The sequence below is a fragment of the Tamandua tetradactyla genome, chromosome X (assembly GCF_023851605.1).
Source record: "Tamandua tetradactyla isolate mTamTet1 chromosome X, mTamTet1.pri, whole genome shotgun sequence".
In the NCBI taxonomy this organism is placed as follows: Eukaryota; Metazoa; Chordata; class Mammalia; order Pilosa; family Myrmecophagidae; genus Tamandua; species Tamandua tetradactyla.
Genome location: NC_135353.1, coordinates 147,981,520 through 147,993,773, shown reverse-complemented (window position 1 = coordinate 147,993,773; position 12,254 = coordinate 147,981,520). Strand labels below are relative to the sequence as shown.

Genomic DNA, 12,254 nt, shown 5'->3' with positions numbered 1-12,254 from the left:
AGAACCTGCAAGAAACCTCCACCTAGGCAACAAAGGAGGAGAGGTTCACTTCCCAAATTCCCAACCCCACATCAGGAGCCTCACCTTAGTGGGGACAGAAGTAGGGCAGTTCTCCTGCTTCTCTTCAGTGTGTCTCTCATCATCAGCATTATGTCCCCTGGTTACTACTCTCTGGAAATGTGCAGTCTAGGTTATACTTCTTGGAGGCCTAGAGTGCCACAGGTCTGGAAAGGGGACAGGTACAGAGGGAAATGGAGTGTGACAATCATTAACACAGGAGGCAGTCTCTGTTGCTGCATAAATGAAGCATATTTTATATACTGATTTCATAGCCAGTAACTTTTAAAAATACTTCTATTGATTTAAGAATGTATCTTAGATTTTCTTCATATAAATTGTTAATAATAGCTGCCATTTTTCTTATTTTCTGATCCCTATCCCTTTGATTTCTTCTGACTCTCATTACTGCACTATGCACTATCTTCATTAAATGTTGAATAGAAATTATGATAACAGGCATCTTGTCTTGTCTACTTCCCAATTTACAGTAAATGGTTCAACTTTTCCACATTCCACATTACATTTACTATAGGGATTTTTTTTGCTTGTTTGTTTTGTAGATATCCTTTATCTAGTCTGGTCACTTTTTTTTTAATCATGAATAAACGGTGACTTTTATTAAAAAAAACTTTAATGTATCAATTTAGATACGACGTTTCTTATCTACTCTGTCCACTGAAGTACACCAGCCCTGAACCTATTTGTGCTCTGATCCATTCCTTATGCTTCTACTACTCTGTTCTCTACTGTAAGGGCTGACTCCCAATTCCTTGTCTCTCTAACACCTGGAAGTCAGCCTGGCTCAGCTAAGAGGTGGCAACAGTAGGAGACTAGAGTTCAGGAATATGGAAGTGCCCAGAGTTTCTCTCCTTCTTCTCTGCATCAGGTGGTTTTGATTTCAACAGCTACACCTCCACGGCTCCAGACCCCATCAGATTGGTCCACCACGGTTGCAGATTTTGTTGATCAAAACTCCTAGGCTCCAGGAACACTATTTCTTCACTTTGTTCTTCTAGCCTAGAGGTGAAAATGACTTCCTTAACTTTCTAAGTATTGTTTTGCCCAACTCTCCACCAGTTGGCTTCTCCGTAACTTGAGTAATCAATTTTCTGCATGAAATTCCTTCTGAGTTAAATTTAGATTGGCTTCTCTTTCCTGGATAATCCCTGACTGTTTCAGTTGGCCAATTATACTGACATATATTTTAATGTAAAGCCCTCCTTCCATTTTTAGATATAACTCAACTCTGCCATTAACAGTTAAAATGTTTTCACATGTCTTCTATCATAAATAAGTAAAACACAGCAAAATGAAATACTACCTGGGACCCTGAAATTGGCTCTAAATAAGTCTTTCAGTTTCCCCCCAATTTTTACACTCAATACTGTTTGTGTCAGTGTGTACTTGTGTGTGTCATATATACATATATATGTACACATGCATACACACACATATTAGAAATTCTAAGAGTACAGTAGAGAGATATATCCAGCTAATAAAAATTTTAAGCACTACACATAAAGGTTATAGCACTACCTGTGGGAAATTGCCCAACTGGACTTAAAGGGATATTTGTGTCTTATATAGATTAGAAATAAAATAAAACATCAAATGATTCAAGAAATTAGCAAAATAATAGATTATTAAAGACAAAATAGTATAAGGTAGTAAATAATGAAGATATACGCAGAAACAATGAATTAGAAGACAGTAGATACAACTAATGAAAGCTAGCTCTTTGAAAAGATTTATAAAACAATGTTTATAAGTATTATCAATTACAAAACAAAGAAGCAGAAATAAGTGATATCAGGTAAATAAAACTGTGAAAAATATAGATGCAGAAGAGATTTAAAGATGAAAAGAAGTACTATAAATAAGTGGTACTATTACCTCAGGATAATAAATGGTGAATGTTTCAGTTTGCTAAGTGGCTCAAAGCAGATCCCATGAAATGCATTGGCTTTAACTATGGGAATTTATTAGCTAACAAGTTTATAGTTTTGAATCTGTGGAAAATGCCCAAATCTAGGCATCATCAAGAAGATGCTTTCTTTCTGAAGACCAGCTGCTGGCAATCCTGGACTCCTCAGTAACACGGAAAGGTACATGGCAGTTTCTGCCGGTCTTTCCTTTCTTTTCAGAGTTGCATTGCTTTGCTTCTTGGTTCCATGACTTTTTCTCTCTGTATTCATCCCATCTATAAAGGACTCCAGTACAAAAATTAAGACCCACCCTGGGCCACACCTTAACTGAAGTAACCTAATCAAAAGGTCCTATTTACAATAGCTTTACACACACAGGAATGGATTAGCTTTAAGAACATGATTTTCTAAGGTACATACAGTTCCAAATGAGTGATATTATGTAAATAAAATCACCACAGTGGACAAGGAAAAGATTCTATCTACAGAAGTATTTTAGTTAATAATCTCAGAAAGTGATAGAACTAAAATTATCATTCCGTAGCATCTAATGGCTAAGGCAATGATCCTCAATGGTTGTCAATGTCACCATAAACAGAGACAGACATTACAAATCTCCTAATGGAAGGGCACAGCATCCCCTCTGGAGCAGTTTTGCCAACAAACAAATAAACAAACCTTAATCTAATCGAGCTTCTACCTATAACTATTGAGGATTGTTGATGATGAGTGTCAGGCATACTGGATTCATTATTCTAGTCTCTGTACTATTGCCTGAAAATGTTTACACTAAAAGGCTTTTATTATAAATATCATGTCTTTGAATTTGAAAACCCAAGTGAAATGGAAAAAAATATATCAAAATATAAGTGAATAATAGGCCTAAAAAGAAAAAAAAACTTAAACAATACAAACTAAAACTGTAGTCCAAAACCCAGGAACCCTCAAAATGTTCTAGGGCCAGCTAAGTTAAGAGGGCTGTTACAAAAAATGGTCAAGGCAAACCTAATCAGCATCTCATGTAAACTATTTGGAACCATACAAAAAGATGGATGATTACACAAATTATTCAATTACTCAAATGATTTAATAAACTAACTCTCCTTGACCAGATGGGGTTGACTCCAAGAAAAGGCACTTGAGCAAAGCTCACTCACGTAAAGACATATATCCTAAATAAATCTGCAGTATGTCAAATATAGCTGTGAATTAAGTAAATAGATTGTGTCCAAAAAATGCAAAGATAATATCAATCAGAAAAAAAAAACTGAATTATAATTCACTACATTAACAAGTAGAAGATAAAAAGCATTTGATCATGTGCAAGGGTAAAGGAAAGCCTTTGATAAAAATTCAATACTAGTTTATGGTAATAACTTTTAGCAAACTAATATTAGCATGGAATATCCACTTTGTAAAACCTATAGAAAACATACTTAAAAGTGTAATGTTAAAAGCACTCCCAATAAAGTCTGGAACATGGCACAGATGTATGGAACCATCTTCACTGTTCCACTACCTCTACTGGAATGCACAGCTGATACACTGCCATAGAGAAGAACACCAAAATAAATAAGGTGGATGAATAATGAGTAGGAGATAATAATCAGAAACCTCTCATTTAAAAATCCAAAGAAACTGGCATATAGAGTACTTGAATGTATGCAAAATATCAGAAAGTTTTGTATAGATCACTAAAGCAAAATCATGAGTCTGGCCACACAAAATCAATAATTAATTAGAACACGTAACAGAAAACATACCATTCGAAACAGAAACAATATCCAAAATACATGTAACAAAAATGTATCAGGTCTTTGTGGAGGCAGAAAATTCAAAGAATTTTACTGATAGACTTAGTTAAGACAAGTCTCAAATACAGCAGTATTTTATGTTTACTCATAGGACATGAAATCGTATAGCTGTCTGTTCTCCTTAACTTATTTATAGATTTAGTGCCTTACCCACTGCCACCAAGATGTCCAAAGCTGGACTGCTGTTTCTGGAGTCCAAATCAACCCTGGAGAAACTAAAGAAGGGATAAGAAAGAAGAGTATCAACAAAAACAGTAAAATAACAAAAATGAGAACCCTCTGAAGGATATTAAGTCTGTGTTGAACTAGCCCCTGTGTATAGGCAAGTGAAGGCATGCCCTGAGTTGAGACAGATTTGTAGCCAGTAGAAGGCAGATGACAGGCTCCCTTGGAGAAAGGCTTTCAAAGTTCAGTCCTTGCTCCTTCATAGTGTCTTTTGGGACAATGACTCTCGACTCCTTCGCTGCAGGGAGCTGAGGCAGCATTTCAGACTGGGTGCCAGTGCTGTTGGCCAATATCAGTCCAGCACAAAAGTTTGGATTGTTTGAAGCAGTAGGATGACAAAATTGGGCTAATAACCAAAGAACTAGCCTTTTGAATGGTCATTTTAGTAGCATATAAGGAATGGAATAGTGAATATTACAGTGACTCCCACATATTAAGGGTAGGAATTCTTTCCTGAAACCTTTAAGCACTAACCCTGATGTCAGTCAAGAGAGGTCCCAGGCAGAGCTGTCAGGCTAAAGGACATACTCATTTTCTCCTTTCAGGGTCTTGTGCTGGTTGGAAACTGTTACATACCCCCAGAAAAGCCATGTTCTTTTAATCTAGTTTGGGGGAGGCAGACCTATTGTTGGGTGGGGCCCTTTGATTAGGTTGTTTCCATGGAGATGTGACCCCGCCCCTTCAAGGTAGGTCTTAATCTGCTTCCTGGAGTCCTTTAAGAGAGGACCCACAGATGCTCAGAGACAGAAATGCCCTGGGAGATGCTAAGGAAGGACCCACAGAAACTGAAAGGGCCAGAACCTAGAAAGTGCCAAGAGGAGCTAAGAAATGAAATATAGTTCTTGTCCCAGAGAAGCTAAGAGAGGACCTGCAGGACACAGAGAGAAAGTCACTGGAAACAGAAGTCAAAAGCAACGGAACTAGGAACTAATAGCAAGAACCAGCAGACACTGGCCACGTGCCTTCCCAGCTAACAGAGGGGTCCCTGATGCTAGCAGCCTTTCTTCAGAGTCCAGGTATCATCTTGTTGATCTTAGTTTGGACATTTTCGTGACCTTAGAACTGTAAATTTGTAATCTATAAATCCCCTTTGAAAAGCCAATCCATTTATAGTATATTGCATTCTGGCAGCTTTAGCAAACTAAAACAAGACTTAAGGGACTTGATGGGTGAATAGTATAGAAGTTGCAGCCTGAAGTCAGAAAGTAAGGAACCTCAGACCTTGGCAGACATCAGTGTGAGATTCTTAAGTGAGGACTGAGGGGCCCCATGCATCAGAAGAAAGGGGACCACAGAGAGTCTGCTCCCCCCTCCAACCTATCCAGCAGTCAGCTCGGCCAGGCCCAGGCAGAAGCAGCCATAGGAGGTATACCTGCATTTCTCCTTCAGGAGTCTCAAGGATTCCAGGTCTTTGGACTGAGGTGGTAGCCTATGATTAGCAGAGGAGAAATGGCCCAGCACCTAAGAGGAGTTAAGATAAGACACTGAGTGAGGAACTGAAAGTACCACTGACCCTAGAACAGAGGAGTTCCCATAGAACCCTGCCCCAACTTTCAGTTCTAGGAAGTCCCAGGAACTATGGCTGACTCAGGTCAGCTGCTGGAGAAGTCCATGTCCCAGCCAGGAGTCAGTGAAAGGCCTGTATGTTCTATGAGAATCCCTTCTCCTCCAACAAAGGGGCTGCACAAGCCCCATCCCTGCCATCAGCCCTTGGAGACCCCATGTGAGGAGGACAGAAGTGGCTCACCTGGACTTCTGCCTTTGCTGGCTGTGGGTGGTGACACCTTTGTGTGAGAGGTATGGCCTCAGGTCAAAGGGAGGAGTTTCAGGAGCATGGCAGGCCTCAGGTGAGTATCACGCCCATCCCTCTAGAATAGACGAGGCTCCACAGTGGCCCTTCCTGCCCTGGCACTTTAGTAGGTCCTAGGAGACCCCAGGCAGGGTTGCAAGGCCAAGATGACCCCTCACTTGGTCCTCAAGGTATCAGGGATGTGGGAGCTTTGGTAAGTGATGGCCTCAGGTGAATAGAGAGAGGATTTTGAGGTCTTACTCATAATCTGGTTGTGGATTCTGAGGACTAAGGAGACCATAGACCCTATATCAGTGGGGACATCTCTGAATCCCCCATATTGTCAGACCCAGGAGATTCAGGGATAGATTTCAGGCAGAGGGCTCCTCAATTCCTTGTTGTGAATCACAGAGAAGTGAAGGCTTTGATCTGAGAGGGGCAGTTACAAGTTAGCATAGGGAAGAATCTAAGGGCTGCCCAAAAGTTGAACTTTGGATCATGAGTGAGGACCAGTGGGACCATGCACCACAGGGCCCTAACCTGGCTGTGGCAAGTTTCAGGCTTGGAAGAAGCTGAGTAGGTGTGGCCACATCTCAGGGTGATATTGGCCTTGTTATGAGGAGACAGGCCTCAGGTGAACAGAGAGAGGAGCTTCTGGTCCTTCCAGTAGTCAATGGGGATACCCTGAGTAAAGACTGATTGGACCATCTATTACTGAATGGAAGAGACAATGAAGAATATGGACTTTCCCCTGCAGTCAACCCTTGAAGGGGCATGGCAGGGCTTTCAGAATTAGTCTCCTTCTCACTTCATTATATCAGGTCTTGGAGACGAAACCCTGGCTATGAAGGAACAGCCACTTGTTCCGAATGTAAATGGAGATGACCCTATACCATAGAAGACAGGCAGCACTATTGTCAGCCCCTGCTGTCACCTCAGTAATCCACAGGCATGGCTGATAGACTGAAGCCTCATACCCACTCTAACTTCCTCCACAGGGTTTTCAGAACACACAGTGACCAGGAGAACAGGAGCCTTGAGGATTCCTAAAACAGTGTGCACAAGGAAATCTACAGTCGGCTTTCTTTCATACCACGATAGTACTTCCTGCTGAAGAGATGTACATTCTATCACCCTTCTTCCTCCAGTGGGCGGTAACCCCAGCCCCTGTCCTCCTGCTCACATTCCTGCCTGTTGTCCCTAACTAGGTTCATCATGCCTCGTGGTCAGAAGAGTAAAACTCTGGCCCGTAAGTAACACCGCCAGGTCCAAGGTGAGATCCAGGGTCTCAAAGGTGCTCAGGCCACTGCAGAAGAGGAAGATGATTCTACTTCTTCCTCTTCTCCTGGTTTGGGAGTACTCCCCAAAGAAACCCTGCTGCTGGCATTTCCCAGGGGTCTCAGAGAGCCCTATCCCCTACCACTCCAACTAAAGCTCTTTCTTGCCCAAGATCTGATGATGGTGCCAGGTGCCAAGATGAGAAACGTCCAAGTTCCTCTCAGGTCACATGCTACGCAGAAGGCTCCCATAAAGACCCTCTAACCAGGAAGGCAAGTATGTTGGTGGAGTTCCTGATGGAGAAGTATAAATCGAAGGAGCCCATCACCAAGGCAGCCATGCTGAAGATTGTCAACAAGAAGTACCAGAACATATTTCCTGAGATCCTCAGGAGAACCACTGAGTGCTTGGAGCTGGGTTTTGGTCTTGAGTTGAAGGAGATAGATCCTAGTGGTCAGTCCTATTCCCTTGTCAGCAAATTAAACCTCACCAGTGAAGGGAGTCTGAGTGGTGGGGATGGCTTGCCCAGGACGGGTCTCCTGATGACCCTCCTGGGGGTGGTCTTTATGAAGGGCAACCGTGCCACTGAGGAGGAGATATGGGAATTCCTGAATGCATTAGGGGTTTTTGCTGGGAAGAAGCACTTAATCTTTGGGGAGCCCAGGAAGCTCCTCACCAAAGATTTGGTGCAGGAAAAGTACCTGGAGTACTGCCAGGTGCCCCACAGTGATCCTCCATGCTATGAATTCCTGTGGGGTTCAAGGGCCCATGCTGAAACCACAAAGATGAAAGTCTTGGAGGTTTTGGCCAAGATCAATGATACCGTCCCTAGTTCCTTCCCTGCCCTGTATAAAGAAGCTTTGAGGGATGAGCAGGAGAGGGCTGGAGCCAGTCTTACAGGCAGGATTGGCACGATGACCCTGGCCAGGGCACGGCCCAGAGCCTTGGCCAGCAGCTTCTCCTGCATCAAGTGAGATCTGAGGCAGGTTCTTCACTTTGTGGTTTAAAAGGGCTGTCGACATTCTGATAAGCGGAGGGCTGGGGTGGGGCTGGAACAAAAAATTATATCTTTGTTTACGTTTTCCACATGAATAGCATGCGTGTGTATGTATATATTTATTTAGCCTTCGCATGTAAATTTATAAAAAACATGGTTCACAAATTTTTTGCTGTTTTGCAGGTTTAAGAACTAGGGTTTGCTATTTGTAAAACAAATTGATGACCTTCAGTATTTTTCTATGATCCAGAACAAAGTAACATGTCAATGATATACAGAATTTCATGGAAATGTGAAAAAAAGCACACAGTAAAATAGGTGGGGGCACAAAATAGAGGAAAAAAAGTAAAAGTTGGTCAATTTTTAGTTTGCCTTATTACTTCTCTCTTTATATAGTTAAAAGATGTATACATGAATTTGTTTAGCTTATTCACGAATCTATCAGAAATTAAATTACAGTAAATTATAACTTTAGCTCACTATCTCTTTTTTCCCCAAACTTTGTTTGGAAAGCCCCTTGATAATTCTGGGGTTTGTAAGATAAAGAAGACCGAGTCATTGCCCACAGAATTTTATCATAGAAGAAGCAATCATGTAAGTAAGACATTGAGACCTAAAGGACAATTAAAAGGAGTGGAGGGCTTCTAAATGAGAACAGGCAAGTGTAAATGTCCTGAGGCAAGGCAGTTGGGGACTTTGGGAAACAATAAGTCCCTCAGAGGGAGGTCATTTTAAACTAGGCTGGGTGGTGGGTTAGATGAGCCTGTGAGAATTGTGAGGAGGGCCAGACACTCAGATGGCATGACTCCAAGTTGCAAGACTAAGCCTAAAACAGTAAACTCCTCATAGCAGTTATTTTGGTATTGTGAGTAGATCAAATTTCCAAGTGGGCAAGATTCCAGGTGTCCTGTCGTAGTGAGTTGAACAAAGTACTCAAACTGGCTGTTTAATGCACATCTTGCTGAGTTTCTGAGAACTAAGTGTGATGCTTCCTTGAGGTAAGATACCGAGGAGTGGCTTGGTTGGCACTCTTTGCCTGGGCTAAGAGAATCAAAGCCCACTTCATTAAAAGCGCATCTTAATTTGGTTGATGAGCATAATTTGGCAAACTCTAGATTAGGGTTAGATTTGTGGCAGTTGAAAAATGAATGAAATCGGGGTGATTCAGATGGAAAGACACAGCTGGAAGGGAGGGAAGTTGTTGGTCATTGACACAAATTCTTGAACCTCTGTGTTGCATCCAGAGGAGGGCTCCCTGCAGTCCCCCCAAACCCCCGCCCTACTGCCACCCAGCCAATTTAAAATTACCTCCCTCTGAGAGACTTGCAGTTGCCTAAAGCCCCAAATTAAATAACATATCTTTGAATGGGGGAGGGGGGCGGGAATTTTACTTAGTTTTACTTGCTAAGCAATATTTTGGTTTTGTTCTGTTTCCCAAGAAAATTACATATTCCCCATTGGCTACTATATTAAAAACAAATAAAAACAACAAACGAAAAACCAAAAACCTCTGATGAGAGGATGGTATCATCATCTCAGGTCTAAATAAGCACCTGCTAACTGCAAATCACTGAAGACCCAATATTCGCTAGTGACCATCCCAAGTGTTTACATATATCACATACATTCGATGGGTGCTACAAGACAGGGTGTCTCAGACCCACTTCACAAATGAAGAACCTGCTATTATTCCAAACTCACATGGCTAGTAAGTGACAGGGTTTGGATTAGATCCCTGATCTGAATTCCTCTAGAGCCCACTCTGTTCCATCCCTCCCAGCCTGAGGCTGACCTTATGTCTCTTAATTTACTTTTCTTCTGACGACTGCACACTGTAGCTCAAGTGATAAAATAAGTACTTTCCGTCTTAAGTACCAGGTTGGAATATATAGCCAGAGCAATAGCTATACCAAAATAAATGAGGGATCTGAAAAAAGAAAATAGGTACTATTTGGTACCAATATCATCATCTACATATGCAGTGTCAGAGAAACTCAAAAGATCAGGAGCTCATAAAATCATCCGAGACAGCGCCTTCCTTGTAAAAGCCAATCAGTTAGAACAGAAATTTAAAGACCAAATCTGACTGGTGAAGAAAAGGAAGAGATCAGAATACTTTTTTCTCTGGCAGCCCACCTCCTGTCCCAGGCCCTTTGCCTTGTGTGTCAGCTTCCCCAGCTCATATTAATCTGGGATGACACAGGACACATACTCTGCCATCTGCAATAGGGAAATGGCTCAAAAGTGTGCAGAGATTTGTCTTTTCTCGGGCAACCTTTCATCAGAGGCAGGACCAAGATGAGGTCCGCAATGAATAGCACCGGGGAGACCAACACCCCAGAATACCGAGGGCCATAGAGACTAGCTGCCACCTGCTCCTGGGCCAAGAGGGCCCCAGACAGGGCTGTCAGGCTGAACATCCCCTCACAGGTTCTTTAGGGTTTGCAGGATGTAAAAGCCTTGGTCTTAGAGGGGTGTCTTTGGGTCAGCAGAAGGAGGATCCCAGATCCTGCCAGGAATCAAGGTGATAAGCCTGTCTGAGGACCGAGGAGATCTGCCCCAGAACACAGGGGTCCCCGCAGAGCTCTGCCCCTGCTATGTTGGAGGAATGACCCAAGCAGGGGAAGCCAGATGTAGTGTCCCCTGATTTCCTCCTCTGAGGACTCAGGGACAACTTCAGAGGTCTCTGAAAGGTCAGGACCTTGATCAAGGAGATCAGTCTCAGGCCTGCCAGGGATAGAATCCCAGGATTTGTTAGGTGTCAAGGTGAGGACACTGAATGATGAAGGAACCACCCATCCCAGAAGTGTGGGGACCCCAGAAAACATGTCCCTGCTTCCTGCCCTGCAAGGCAATGTGCAGGATTTTCTGTCTGAGGTTTCCCCTCATTTCCTCTGGGGGTGTAGGGAGTTTCAGGGAGATGAGAACCCTCTAGTGGTAGGGGCCCCAGTTCTGCAGAAGAAGGAGCCCCTAAGAGGTCATAAAAGGATTCACAGTAAGGACACTGCTAGGTGATAATTGGATCTCTCCATAACAAAGGGAACTGCACAGAGGCTCCAGGCAGGGGTAAGCCAAATTGTTGCCACCTGACATTCCTCTCTGTGGTCTCAGGGAAGTTAGGACTTGGTCTGAGGATAGCAGATTCAGGTAAGCAGAGGGAGGTAGTCCATGTTTTGCCCCATGGCAAGGTATGAACACTGTGTGAGGACTCAGGGACCAGTAACTCTGGAATTGTGGGACCCTTTAGAGTTCCCCCTACTGCCGTCAGCCCTCAGAATACTTTTAACAGGTTTGGCCAGATATGGCTCATCTTGACTTCTAATTCAGTTTCCTGGAAGGTGATGACTTTGGACTGAGGGCAATTGCCTTAGGGTAGTGGAAGGAGGAGTCTCAGGTGTGATCAGGAGGGAAGGTAAGGACTATGAGTAAGGACAAAGGGGACTACCCACCCCAAAACAGAAGGGTCTCCAAAGAACCCTGATGTTTGTGACAGTCCAGGGAGGCCTTAGGCAGAGCTATGAGGCTGAGGAGCCCCCTCCTCTCTTCTGGCAGTAGTCTCAGGGATGTGAAGGCCTTGGTCTGATAGAAGTGACCCAGTCCTAAAAGGAGCCAAGGTGGTGACACGGAGGGAGGATGAGGGAGCCCCTCTCAGAACAGTAAGGGCACATGGAGTCACACTCTGCTGTCAGACCCGGGAGACCCAGGCATGTTGACATGATGAGTCCAGTTCATTCCCTTTTAGGGCATCTGAGGGAGGTGAGGGACTTGGCCTGAGGGATCAGGGTCAGGTCAGCAGAGGGAGGACTTCTAGGTAGTTCCAAGAGCCCAGGTGAAGACCCTGAAAACTGAGGGCATGTTTTAATTATGTCTTGGTTACCCAGTTGGTGAGGGAGAGATTCCCATCCTAGGCTTATAGGGATGGCAGAACACACAATAGCTGACATTGGAGAGATGAGACTGAAGACCGTCTATTAGTCACATATACTTAGAGTCCAAGGTAGGGGGGGCACAGTACACCACTCAGGGCCACAAGTGAGTTAACTTGGGAAGAGTGAATAACCAGAGGATGTAGTGCCTCCTGGTTCCCACGGGAGGATGCAATTAGCTTATGTGAATAATTCCACAGGCTGGCAGTGCACTGAAAAGGGCTACACAGGGCTAAGCAG

The 12,254-nt window shown here is 43.4% G+C and overlaps 1 pseudogene; it reads left to right on the top strand.

Moving 5' to 3' along the window:
• The first annotated feature begins 7,028 nt into the window (after nt 1–7,028).
• LOC143672117 (melanoma-associated antigen B1-like) lies at nt 7,029–8,065 on the top strand (annotated as a pseudogene).
• Nucleotides 8,066–12,254: the final 4,189 nt, after the last annotated feature.